A 14,580-nucleotide genomic window follows, 5' to 3' on the forward strand; every position below is an offset into this window, starting at 1 on the left:
AAATCTAGGAATCAGTCGCATAGTAATGTTTGGGCAATTAGATTACCACAGTGCCGGCGTAGACGGCGATACGAATATCAACAATAGCCGCGTTCACAAACTAACACTTCAAATAGGTGTGAAATAGTTTGCAAAACCCCGCAATCGCTGACAAGATAATGTCTCGGACATAGCCATCTTTCGCGGCTTCGTGTTACAGGCATATCGATCGCTCACGCGGTGAAATTTTCGTAAGCAGTTTGTCACAGAACTTGATTTCGCTCGTAAGATTTAAAGGGGCACTGCGCTCTAAAAATGATGTGGTCTCGAATTGAAGGTAAAAACGAACAAAAATTTTTGGCCGCAGCCATTTCCTTCAGAACGCCCCCGTAATGGAGCTGCAATTTATCGAAATTTCTACAAGACCAGCTGCCGCGGCTGCTTAACCCGTTACATGGCACGATGTCTTCATCGTCGCACTTGCTCGACGCGATAAGGCAGTCACGCAGAGAACGAAACTTAGACACATTTCCTTCATAACATCGGCTAACAACTATCTAAAATTCGTTCTCTGCGTGACTGCCTAATCGCGTCGAGCAAGTGCGACGGTGAAGATATCATGCCATGTAACGGGTTAAGCAGCCGCGGCAGCTGGTCTTGTAGAAATTTCAATAAATTGCAGCTCCATTACGGTGGCGTTCTGAAGGAAATGGCCGCGGCCAAAAATTTTTATTCGTTTTTACCTTCAATTTGAGACCACATCATTTTTAGAGCGCAGTGCCCCTTTAATAAGTAACGAATTACAGACCGCCAGTGTCGGTAACTTGAATAGCGACAAATTGTCACTTATTTCTACTCTAACCCTAATCCTTTGTGAAGTGTACGCTTATTCAAAAAGGTGCGAAATAATTCTAAAATCCTACAACCACTCACAGGGTAATGCTTCAGACATAACCATCTCTCGTGGCTTGTGGTTACATACATCGCAATCGCTACAATGTAATATGTTGGTAGTTTGGTGCAGAACTGGATTTCACGAGTCTGATATAATAAGAATATTACCTATTAAGTAATAAGCACCGAATAACAGAACCGTCGCAGACGGTGACTTGAATATCCAAGATTTGATACTTTTCGCGATCGCTATATGTTTCACGTTGACTTTGGTTGCGTGATGCGAATCATGAGAATATTCAATCAATGTGTCAATTTATCAACTTGAAATGAAACTCACTACACCAACCAAGTTGATTCGTATTTGAATGTGTTGATCCGGTACAACTCTAATCCTTTGAGAAATCCATTTACCGCGATCAGTTGATTCGAACGTAACTTGAATATTGCTGACTCCAACTTCAGTCGCATCGAATTATTCACACATTCCACGCTGCTGTTTCACACCTATAGAATCAATACCAACTATAACTCTACAAGAATCAAGAATCACAAGTACGTGCATTATACAGTTATTGTCTTTATCAACTTGAAATCAAACTCTTAACAAAGACACGCAACTAATCATTTGCCAACTCTAGCATTACCAAAAAATTCAGGTATTGTTGATTGAAAATCCTTGAACCCGTATTATTAAGAGTGTTATAGTACGACGTCGGAATCCACTCGCGAGATGTACTAAAGGTAAATCCAGATAATCCAAAATGAAATATTTGGACTTTGACATAGTCTGAATTGAAATAGATTGACAAACATGACTAACAACTTTCAACCCAGTCATATTTAGAGATTATACGCACATTGATTCGAAACAAGTAATGAAACATTACAACTCTATTCGCGACCTGTCTTTACGTTTGTCAAACAGAGTTTCAGAAATATTATCACTATGACATCTCAACATTTTAACATCTTGCCATCAACAAAAGAGTAAAATACAAAAACCTTGTCAAGTCAATCCGTTTGTAACTCACCGAACCAAAGCAAAAAGTGTCCATACGAAAAGTAGACAAGACTACGCAAGTAATCACTACAACCCACAAACATATCAAGTTCGGTTTTAGGCATATACCACCAACTCGTGTTTTTTGTTCAACTGTAAAAGTCGTTACTATGCCGCAAGACAAAGAAATTACTATGCGGTATATTTTGTAAGACAAAAGTAATTACTTCTCGGTGTCGGCGACTTGAGATTAACATATTATATTTGAGAATACGACATTTGAAAGTATGACCATCGTAGTTTCTTACAATCGAACGCAGGTGTTATATCGAAAATTATCGTGATGTAAACATAAGGATTGTCACATCGATTTAACATACGAGATTTTGTAATGTTCTATCATGACTTGATTATTAAATTATTCGCGTTAATTAGACACGGCGTTGTGGTAAATGTTATGACAGCAACAAACTTTTCAGTACCAACGTTATTAACATATTAAACTGTAAAACTATGTGTGTCTGAAATGTTCTTGATAGGAAAATTACTCCACCTTGGTAAAAATCACTCTGCGTATCGCGGATATCAGAAAATATTTCCAGTAACCAAGACTAAAGATGAAACGACAATATCGGTATTATTACATTCAACAATCAGTACAATTATTAAAATCTATCGTTCGCGATAAACAGCACTAAAGATGTAATAATTCCAGTATTCATACATTGAACATCCGATACAAAATGCTTTATTATCCGATTCCCAACGGGTAATTGAAACGACCAAGTGTAGAATCAGTATATCACAATATCGTTACTATTGAATCCAACGATTTATTGTCGGAATTTGTGACAGAGAATTGAAACATATGCACTTTACAGAGTGTGAAAATATCACTTTGGGTATCGAGTACCGTTCGAAGCTAGTGATCAATTCTTAATCATTTCAGTAACTCCCCCGTTGTGCGTGCTAAATGTAAAATATCGCGAGGTTATACACTCTAAGACTTTGAATATTGCAAAAGTAAATTGTGGTATGTTTGTTAGATGCATCCAATTCAACTAGAAGTGTCTAGTGCCCAACACTCGTAATATCGAAAAAGTACTTGCTACACTGTTATTTGCTAAACGTGTTTTGCATTGTTGTTCATTTCTAGTATTGATTGTTTTTGAACCCTCAAATAATAATTCCCGACATGAAACTAAGCCGCCGAAAGTCGTTACCATCACAAAGAAACAATTTACACGATGTTTGCCAAATGTATCCTATAGTTAGGTGTACTGGAATTATTTGTAAAACACACTCTGGTAAAGAAATCGAAAAGATATCCTACACCTAAATCTGATAAAACCATTTTGCACTTTGTGTTCGTCAGTAGTATCCATTTGAATTTTTCCATTTCCTCTCGTCAAAGTAAATGTAATCATAGTCGCTAAAGAACTTACTTGGATGTGTTTGAATTCTAGACATAGTTCTAATTTACTCGACGCAAGACCCAAGAACAACCGTAGTTTACAACCGTGCACACATATCCAAAATATCGCACACTCCACTGTTCCTAAAGTACAAACACCCGATACAAAATATTACTTGTTGTGTTGTTGCGGCATCATCTTCACAATATCACCCTCAATACAAATGATGTTTATGTGTAACACGCTATTGATTTGAATCACACCCACCTGACGGAGGAGGATTTACTCAATCTTTACAAAATGGATATTGACCAACATCACATCATCGGATTGTATCTGTTTTGCTGGATATGAGTTATGTTAGTTTAACAGTAAACAAATTTCACCCTCTTGGATTATGAACTCAATGCGTTAGCAGTCATTCAATATTTTGTTTGTGTCAACTAGTTACTTTGTATGTTACTCCACAACTCTTACAAAAGTACGAAGGATATTAACATCACACTAAGTAATTAACTTTACTCGATATTCTCGCATTACGAAACTAAAGAATGGTTGGTTAGACTCTACAAACTGTTTCGATATCACAAGAACTTTATTGTCTGAATGGGTGTTCATGTATCTTAATAATCAAATAGTTCAACACAGAACTAGTACTAACAGAAACATCAGAGAGTTGTTTACACAAAAGTTTGTATATGTGCACAGTATGCGAATACCATGTGTAAGTCCAGCACAATTGCGGTATCCATCCTAGTTTAGTTAACACAAATTTATTACAACGGGGCCACGTAAACTTTCGTGAAAGAAAAGCATACTCACTCCCAGAGGGTTATGTCAATGCCATAGCAGTACCCCAACAACAAAGTACATATGTTTTCTAGTCACGGTCCTTACATCTTTCACATAGATCAATCTACTTTGCTAACGAAAAGTGCTGAGTCATCACATGATTGCCCTCACAACAAAACAGCTAGAAGATATTATCATACAAAAATATCTCTAACCCTTTGCGCACCAGTGACAAATCATACAACAAACATTTTTTGTGAGTCGAATTGTTGTTCAGTGTCAAGTCTACCTGTTGAAACGTACATTAAAACAACACAGTCACAATTCAATTAAAGCCACGAATCTATTTTCATTTCGTCACATATAGAAAAATAAATTTACTTTCCCCAACACATACTTGTAACCAATCGCTTTCATTAAACACACAACTCCATAAAAGTATTTACTTTCTACAACATAGACATTTCGATGTAGTCAAGAAATATTTTTATTAATCAAAATCATCGATTTCTGTTCACGGCGTTAGTGTGTGCATGTCATACCTGTGGACCCCGTATTAAAATGGACACGACACGACTGAATGTAAGGGGGTAGAAGTCTATCGCATCGATTTACATGTGGTCTTCGCTACGGTTTCAAAAAAACGAATCATCTATTTTGCATTGGTCGAGACCGAGCGAACCAGTTACATGTATTCGCGGTAATGATTTTGCTTGTCATATGCGAATGATAGGGTTGCTACTCCGACAAATCAACATACAACAATCTTCTGACGATCATAATAGCAATTTCATTTTCCACCCCTTCGTAATTGTATACGCACGAAAAGTATATTGTACAACTCGGCAACTACGTTTAACAAGACCAATCACACTACCAGCGTTGAACACAAGATACCTACCCAAGTCAAAATATCATACTGGTTTGGACAACTGACGTTTACCTGTGTAAAATTATCATTTTCGCCTAGAGGTCAGCCGTTACCTGAGTAAAAAATACCATTGTCCTTTAGAGATTTATCGTTTACCCAGTGTATCAATACATTTTCTCTTGGGGGTCTATCGTTTCATAGAGTAACAAACCCCTTTTCCTTTGGAAATCTATTTTTTTCCCTGGGTAACAAACCTTTTTCACTTGGAAATATATTTTTTCTCTGGGTAACAAACAATTTTCACTTGGAAATATATTTTTTCTCCGGGTAACAAACCTTTTTCGCTTGGAAAGATATTTTTCCCTGAGCAACAAACCATTTTCAATCGGTGGTCCGTCGTTTACCTGAGTAAAAATATCATTTTCCTTTGGAGATCCGGCGTTTACCCAGTGTAACAATACATTTTCACTTGGAAAAATACCTTTACCTAGAGTAACTAATCATTTTCTCCTGGGTAACAAACCCTTTTCGTCTGGAAACTATCATTTACCTGTGTACCAATACCGTTTTTCACTTGGAAATCTATCTTTCCCTGAGTAACAATATCATTTTCGTTTTGAAAACTGACAACCACACCAGACAATTTGATATTTTTGTATATTGTTACAACGGACAGTGACAAAATATACACCAACAACGACTCCGATACATTTGTCTAATCAAATATTCACTTGCTCTGATGCATCCCATCAAAATCATTGGTTACCCACATACAATAACAATGAGCTGTTGTACATCGACATGTATGTTTTCGGAATTGGCGAATAAAGAGGTTTCCGATATGTCCGTGATGTCCGGGTTCGTGCTTTGGATTTTCCAGAGTCAAAATGTCTGAATAAAACACCTCCTCGACTTTGGTAACTGGTGGATACACGGATAATGGTATTCGGAAAACGGATGAATTTATGTTCCCCATCGCGCTAACAACTCCGGGTTACTTGCGAGTTTCCTCAGGTCTGTTTACTATATTGTGTCTTTACTGATCAATACATGTCGCTCCAGTCAGCTGAAACCGGATCACTAATATGAGAAAGTGTGTGGGGGCCTGATCCGGATATTCACTCATGAACCAACGACCAATATTCAAGTAAACATGTTACAGACCGTGTTTTGTCTCCATGAAAAATACCAATGCATACACCATCACATACAAGTAACGTCACGATTGTTCACAAGTATTCGCGTAAACGAGGTGTACATACAATGTGTCGGTGTACAAACATCATGGAAAACAAATTCATGTTCTCAAGTCTCATCATGCGACGACTCTGTACATTCAATGTGGGCATAGATGACACACGTCATGACACAATGGACATTGCATTATGCATACCGATATATTCTCAGTCAAATATGCGAACCATACACAACCATATACCCTGATTCTCGCTGAATATCCACAACGCCAACAAATCTGTACATTTCTTTTCCCTCGACCTCGACGATAGAGTTGTCATCCCAATGTACCAATCGAGTGTATGGTTCATCAGGTGTAAAATCCAAATCAAATGTCACCAAGGTATCGTTTTTCATTTTCAATATTTCCACCGCTGCATCTTGTCTGTGTCGTAAAACCACGGTGTGGGGCCAGAGGAATCTATGGAACGTTACGCGTAGTCCCATAATTACTCGTGGATATAGTCAGGTAACGACAACGTTTTCTCAGTGATCTGCGTGGGTGCACCGTTTCAATACGTAGCTGGATCAACTAGGCCAAAAGTTTCCAACCACGTTTTATAACGATGAGATGTAGAATTACGAGACAGCACCCTCTTGCGGAGTGGTTAACAAGAAATCAGTCTTCAACCCGCAGAGACACACCTTGGATTACGTTATCTAATCGTATTCGAACTCGAGATTCACACACACAGAGTCCCTGTTTACGATTTCAATCCGGAGTCACTGCTCACGATGTTTAGCTGGAGTCGTTATGTGGGTGTAGCAACATCCGGCATATTCATCGCCTGAAAGATTGATAACGATGGTGATCGCCAAATACATAAAACCAGGTGAAACACTGCGGTCTCGGCGAAAAAGTTAGCAGGTTATAACCAACGATACGCAGGGATTGAGCGAGTTACGCAAACCGAGTATGTCGAGGTCTGGATCACGATGCAAGTCTACCTGAGAATCCAAACAATCTTGCAAAATCAAGGTGTAAACCGTGAAAGGATTGTACTCGTGTGAGATTCATTTTTCGCAAGTTGGGCGGAGGCCGGTTCATACTAAGACCATGTAACGTCCAAATATGACCGCTTGCCTGTCTCCAAGTCATCTATGCCCACATTGAATGTACAGAGTCGTCGCATGATGAGACTTGAGAAAATGAATTTGTTTTCCATGATGTTTGTACACCGACACATTGTATGTACACCTCGTTTACGCGAATACTTGTGAACAATCGTGACGTTACTTGTATGTGATGGTGTATGCATTGGTATTTTTCATGGAGACAAAACACGGTCTGTAACATGTTTACTTGAATATTGGTCGTTGGTTCATGAGTGAATATCCGGATCAGGCCCCCACACACTTTCTCATATTAGTGATCCGGTTTCAGCTGACTGGAGCGACATGTATTGATCAGTAAAGACACAATATAGTAAACAGACCTGAGGAAACTCGCAAGTAACCCGGAGTTGTTAGCGCGATGGGGAACATAAATTCATCCGTTTTCCGAATACCATTATCCGTGTATCCACCAGTTACCAAAGTCGAGGAGGTGTTTTATTCAGACATTTTGACTCTGGAAAATCCAAAGCACGAACCCGGACATCACGGACATATCGGAAACCTCTTTATTCGCCAATTCCGAAAACATACATGTCGATGTACAACAGCTCATTGTTATTGTATGTGGGTAACCAATGATTTTGATGGGATGCATCAGAGCAAGTGAATATTTGATTAGACAAATGTATCGGAGTCGTTGTTGGTGTATATTTTGTCACTGTCCGTTGTAACAATATACAAAAATATCAAATTGTCTGGTGTGGTTGTCAGTTTTCAAAACGAAAATGATATTGTTACTCAGGGAAAGATAGATTTCCAAGTGAAAAACGGTATTGGTACTCAGGTAAATGATAGTTTCCAGACGAAAAGGGTTTGTTACCCAGGAGAAAATGATTAGTTACTCTAGGTAAAAGTATTTTTCCAAGTGAAAATGTATTGTTACACTGGGTAAACGCCGGATCTCCAAAGGAAAATGATATTTTTACTCAGGTAAACGACGGACCACCGATTGAAAATGGTTTGTTGCTCAGGGAAAAATATCTTTCCAAGCGAAAAAGGTTTGTTACCCGGAGAAAAAATATATTTCCAAGTGAAAATTGTTTGTTACCCAGAGAAAAAATATATTTCCAAGTGAAAAAGGTTTGTTACCCAGGGAAAAAAATAGATTTCCAAAGGAAAAGGGGTTTGTTACTCTATGAAACGATAGACCCCCAAGAGAAAATGTATTGATACACTGGGTAAACGATAAATCTCTAAAGGACAATGGTATTTTTTACTCAGGTAACGGCTGACCTCTAGGCGAAAATGATAATTTTACACAGGTAAACGTCAGTTGTCCAAACCAGTATGATATTTTGACTTGGGTAGGTATCTTGTGTTCAACGCTGGTAGTGTGATTGGTCTTGTTAAACGTAGTTGCCGAGTTGTACAATATACTTTTCGTGCGTATACAATTACGAAGGGGTGGAAAATGAAATTGCTATTATGATCGTCAGAAGATTGATGTATGTTGATTTGTCGGAGTAGCAACCCTATCATTCGCATATGACAAGCAAAATCATTACCGCGAATACATGTAACTGGTTCGCTCGGTCTCGACCAATGCAAAATAGATGATTCGTTTTTTTGAAACCGTAGCGAAGACCACATGTAAATCGATGCGATAGACTTCTACCCCCTTACATTCAGTCGTGTCGTGTCCATTTTAATACGGGGTCCACAGGTATGACATGCACACACTAACGCCGTGAACAGAAATCGATGATTTTGATTAATAAAAATATTTCTTGACTACATCGAAATGTCTATGTTGTAGAAAGTAAATACTTTTATGGAGTTGTGTGTTTAATGAAAGCGATTGGTTACAAGTATGTGTTGGGGAAAGTAAATTTATTTTTCTATATGTGACGAAATGAAAATAGATTCGTGGCTTTAATTGAATTGTGACTGTGTTGTTTTAATGTACGTTTCAACAGGTAGACTTGACACTGAACAACAATTCGACTCACAAAAAATGTTTGTTGTATGATTTGTCACTGGTGCGCAAAGGGTTAGAGATATTTTTGTATGATAATATCTTCTAGCTGTTTTGTTGTGAGGGCAATCATGTGATGACTCAGCACTTTTCGTTAGCAAAGTAGATTGATCTATGTGAAAGATGTAAGGACCGTGACTAGAAAACATATGTACTTTGTTGTTGGGGTACTGCTATGGCATTGACATAACCCTCTGGGAGTGAGTATGCTTTTCTTTCACGAAAGTTTACGTGGCCCCGTTGTAATAAATTTGTGTTAACTAAACTAGGATGGATACCGCAATTGTGCTGGACTTACACATGGTATTCGCATACTGTGCACATATACAAACTTTTGTGTAAACAACTCTCTGATGTTTCTGTTAGTACTAGTTCTGTGTTGAACTATTTGATTATTGAATAGCATATTCATATTAAAATGAACCCGAATATTTTCGGCTGACACTCGTCAGGGGTAATCGTCAGCAACTAGTAGAGAATTCGAAAGAACAGCGTATATCAACAATCGTAGCACAAAATATGACGTCACCAGCATGAAATGTCGAATACGAGAGCGTTCAATGTACTATTTTTAGATGATACACGAACTCTTTTTGTTGACACAGCCTTGGCTGGTGTATTTTGATAAAAGTCGACTCCAAGGCGCACAAATGAAAGTGTGAGCGACCCTTTCCTAGTATGCGAAATCTGTCGTCTCGATAATTTTTCGCACAGGCGGGATTATCCAACAAGTGTTTGCCAATTGCAGAATTTATGGCCTTTGATTGGTCCGCATCAATCTTGAGCGGGTGAGTTAAGGGTGAGCTTTTCATCGAGCGTGTTCTAATGAATCTAGGGACATGCTGATTTATGCGTTCCTGCAAGCGCTTTGACGTTCTTCCCACGTAGATTATTAAGATACATGAACACCCATTCAGACAATAAAGTTCTTGTGATATCGAAACAGTTTGTAGAGTCTAACCAACCATTCTTTAGTTTCGTAATGCGAGAATATCGAGTAAAGTTAATTACTTAGTGTGATGTTAATATCCTTCGTACTTTTGTAAGAGTTGTGGAGTAACATACAAAGTAACTAGTTGACACAAACAAAATATTGAATGACTGCTAACGCATTGAGTTCATAATCCAAGAGGGTGAAATTTGTTTACTGTTAAACTAACATAACTCATATCCAGCAAAACAGATACAATCCGATGATGTGATGTTGGTCAATATCCATTTTGTAAAGATTGAGTAAATCCTCCTCCGTCAGGTGGGTGTGATTCAAATCAATAGCGTGTTACACATAAACATCATTTGTATTGAGGGTGATATTGTGAAGATGATGCCGCAACAACACAACAAGTAATATTTTGTATCGGGTGTTTGTACTTTAGGAACAGTGGAGTGTGCGATATTTTGGATATGTGTGCACGGTTGTAAACTACGGTTGTTCTTGGGTCTTGCGTCGAGTAAATTAGAACTATGTCTAGAATTCAAACACATCCAAGTAAGTTCTTTAGCGACTATGATTACATTTACTTTGACGAGAGGAAATGGAAAAATTCAAATGGATACTACTGACGAACACAAAGTGCAAAATGGTTTTATCAGATTTAGGTGTAGGATATCTTTTCGATTTCTTTACCAGAGTGTGTTTTACAAATAATTCCAGTACACCTAACTATAGGATACATTTGGCAAACATCGTGTAAATTGTTTCTTTGTGATGGTAACGACTTTCGGCGGCTTAGTTTCATGTCGGGAATTATTATTTGAGGGTTCAAAAACAATCAATACTAGAAATGAACAACAATGCAAAACACGTTTAGCAAATAACAGTGTAGCAAGTACTTTTTCGATATTACGAGTGTTGGGCACTAGACACTTCTAGTTGAATTGGATGCATCTAACAAACATACCACAATTTACTTTTGCAATATTCAAAGTCTTAGAGTGTATAACCTCGCGATATTTTACATTTAGCACGCACAACGGGGGAGTTACTGAAATGATTAAGAATTGATCACTAGCTTCGAACGGTACTCGATACCCAAAGTGATATTTTCACACTCTGTAAAGTGCATATGTTTCAATTCTCTGTCACAAATTCCGACAATAAATCGTTGGATTCAATAGTAACGATATTGTGATATACTGATTCTACACTTAGTCGTTTCAATTACCCGTTGGGAATCGGATAATAAAGCATTTTGTATCGGATGTTCAATGTATGAATACTGGAATTATTACATCTTTAGTGCTGTTTATCGCGAACGATAGATTTTAATAATTGTACTGATTGTTGAATGTAATAATACCGATATTGTCGTTTCATCTTTAGTCTTGGTTACTGGAAATATTTTCTGATATCCGCGATACGCAGAGTGATTTTTACCAAGGTGGAGTAATTTTCCTATCAAGAACATTTCAGACACACATAGTTTTACAGTTTAATATGTTAATAACGTTGGTACTGAAAAGTTTGTTGCTGTCATAACATTTACCACAACGCCGTGTCTAATTAACGCGAATAATTTAATAATCAAGTCATGATAGACCATTACAAAATCTCGTATGTTAAATCGATGTGACAATCCTTATGTTTACATCACGATAATTTTCGATATAACACCTGCGTTCGATTGTAAGAAACTACGATGGTCATACTTTCAAATGTCGTATTCTCAAATATAATATGTTAATCTCAAGTCGCCGACACCGAGAAGTAATTACTTTTGTCTTACAAAATATACCGCATAGTAATTTCTTTGTCTTGCGGCATAGTAACGACTTTTACAGTTGAACAAAAAACACGAGTTGGTGGTATATGCCTAAAACCGAACTTGATATGTTTGTGGGTTGTAGTGATTACTTGCGTAGTCTTGTCTACTTTTCGTATGGACACTTTTTGCTTTGGTTCGGTGAGTTACAAACGGATTGACTTGACAAGGTTTTTGTATTTTACTCTTTTGTTGATGGCAAGATGTTAAAATGTTGAGATGTCATAGTGATAATATTTCTGAAACTCTGTTTGACAAACGTAAAGACAGGTCGCGAATAGAGTTGTAATGTTTCATTACTTGTTTCGAATCAATGTGCGTATAATCTCTAAATATGACTGGGTTGAAAGTTGTTAGTCATGTTTGTCAATCTATTTCAATTCAGACTATGTCAAAGTCCAAATATTTCATTTTGGATTATCTGGATTTACCTTTAGTACATCTCGCGAGTGGATTCCGACGTCGTACTATAACACTCTTAATAATACGGGTTCAAGGATTTTCAATCAACAATACCTGAATTTTTTGGTAATGCTAGAGTTGGCAAATGATTAGTTGCGTGTCTTTGTTAAGAGTTTGATTTCAAGTTGATAAAGACAATAACTGTATAATGCACGTACTTGTGATTCTTGATTCTTGTAGAGTTATAGTTGGTATTGATTCTATAGGTGTGAAACAGCAGCGTGGAATGTGTGAATAATTCGATGCGACTGAAGTTGGAGTCAGCAATATTCAAGTTACGTTCGAATCAACTGATCGCGGTAAATGGATTTCTCAAAGGATTAGAGTTGTACCGGATCAACACATTCAAATACGAATCAACTTGGTTGGTGTAGTGAGTTTCATTTCAAGTTGATAAATTGACACATTGATTGAATATTCTCATGATTCGCATCACGCAACCAAAGTCAACGTGAAACATATAGCGATCGCGAAAAGTATCAAATCTTGGATATTCAAGTCACCGTCTGCGACGGTTCTGTTATTCGGTGCTTATTACTTAATAGGTAATATTCTTATTATATCAGACTCGTGAAATCCAGTTCTGCACCAAACTACCAACATATTACATTGTAGCGATTGCGATGTATGTAACCACAAGCCACGAGAGATGGTTATGTCTGAAGCATTACCCTGTGAGTGGTTGTAGGATTTTAGAATTATTTCGCACCTTTTTGAATAAGCGTACACTTCACAAAGGATTAGGGTTAGAGTAGAAATAAGTGACAATTTGTCGCTATTCAAGTTACCGACACTGGCGGTCTGTAATTCGTTACTTATTAAATCTTACGAGCGAAATCAAGTTCTGTGACAAACTGCTTACGAAAATTTCACCGCGTGAGCGATCGATATGCCTGTAACACGAAGCCGCGAAAGATGGCTATGTCCGAGACATTATCTTGTCAGCGATTGCGGGGTTTTGCAAACTATTTCACACCTATTTGAAGTGTTAGTTTGTGAACGCGGCTATTGTTGATATTCGTATCGCCGTCTACGCCGGCACTGTGGTAATCTAATTGCCCAAACATTACTATGCGACTGATTCCTAGATTTAGCAAACTATTTCACACCCTTTTTGTTGAAAGTACGACATTCCGCCCGCAGCCTATACCCGAAAGTACGAATCATCGCCGCGTCCATAAAAATAACGATGTGTTGAAGTCGCACTCACCGTAAACGTTGGGATCAAATCGAATCGGTCATATATAATAATTTGGGGTATACACATTTAGTAAGGACCAATCACGTGACTATTTACCATACCTGAGACATATTCAACACCGTGCGAGAGATGCCCATACCCAAAAGTACGACCCGCCAACACGAGTTTTCGAGGCACCGTGAGAGAGATGGCTATACCTAGAATAGTCACCGTGTGAGAGATGCCTATACCTGAAAGTACGACTCACCATCACGAGTTTTCGAGGCACCGTGTGAGAGATCCCTATACCGAAAAGGGTTACCGTGCCAACACGAGTTTTCGAGGCACCGTGTGAGAGATCCCTATACCGAAAAGGGTTACCGTGTGAGAGGGTCCATAAGTCACAATGGCACCGTGCGAGAGATAGGGGGGGGGGTCAAAAGGGTCACCGTGCCAACACGAGTTTCGAGGCGAATCGCCGCCGCACCCATAAGAACCCCATGGCGAATCGCGACCGATCTATACTACTACTGTCGTGGCGCAGTAATGGCGGCGCCGAAGTCTCCATTTCTATAAATTTTACGTATTTTCGTGGGGGAAGGGTACCCAGTAATCAGATATTTGGCAATATTAAATCGTGGGGGTGCGGCCGTTACGATCCTGTTCCCCACTCACTACCCAGCACTTTTGTCATCACAGAGCAGCTATTTGCTGGTTTGCCTACACAACACACGCAACCACACCAGCACGCAAGACAATCGCCTATAGCCTAACTGCAACATAAAACGTATTATGAACCGATACCAGTAACGCTCATAATTTCGCGAAAGCGTTATTTCATGTGAAACTATTCGTGCTGGATGCGTTTGTGACGCCATCATTGGACATCCAGAGT

The 14,580-nt window shown here is 38.5% G+C and overlaps 2 protein-coding genes across 2 annotated transcripts in view; one reads left to right on the plus strand and one right to left on the minus strand.

Moving 5' to 3' along the window:
• The window catches only part of LOC145439206 (ran-binding protein 9-like), a 333,125-nt gene that overhangs the window by 202,324 nt on the left and 116,221 nt on the right, over positions 1–14,580 (plus strand). The window lies entirely within an intron of this gene.
• Positions 1–14,580, minus strand: part of LOC145439204 (serine/threonine-protein kinase BRSK2-like) — a 98,690-nt gene that overhangs the window by 46,258 nt on the left and 37,852 nt on the right. The gene's annotated exons all lie outside the window — the stretch shown is intronic.

Source organism: Botryllus schlosseri, chromosome 5 (assembly GCF_051294905.1).
Source record: "Botryllus schlosseri isolate E-star chromosome 5, Bs_hap1, whole genome shotgun sequence".
Lineage (NCBI taxonomy): Eukaryota > Metazoa > Chordata > Ascidiacea > Stolidobranchia > Styelidae > Botryllus > Botryllus schlosseri.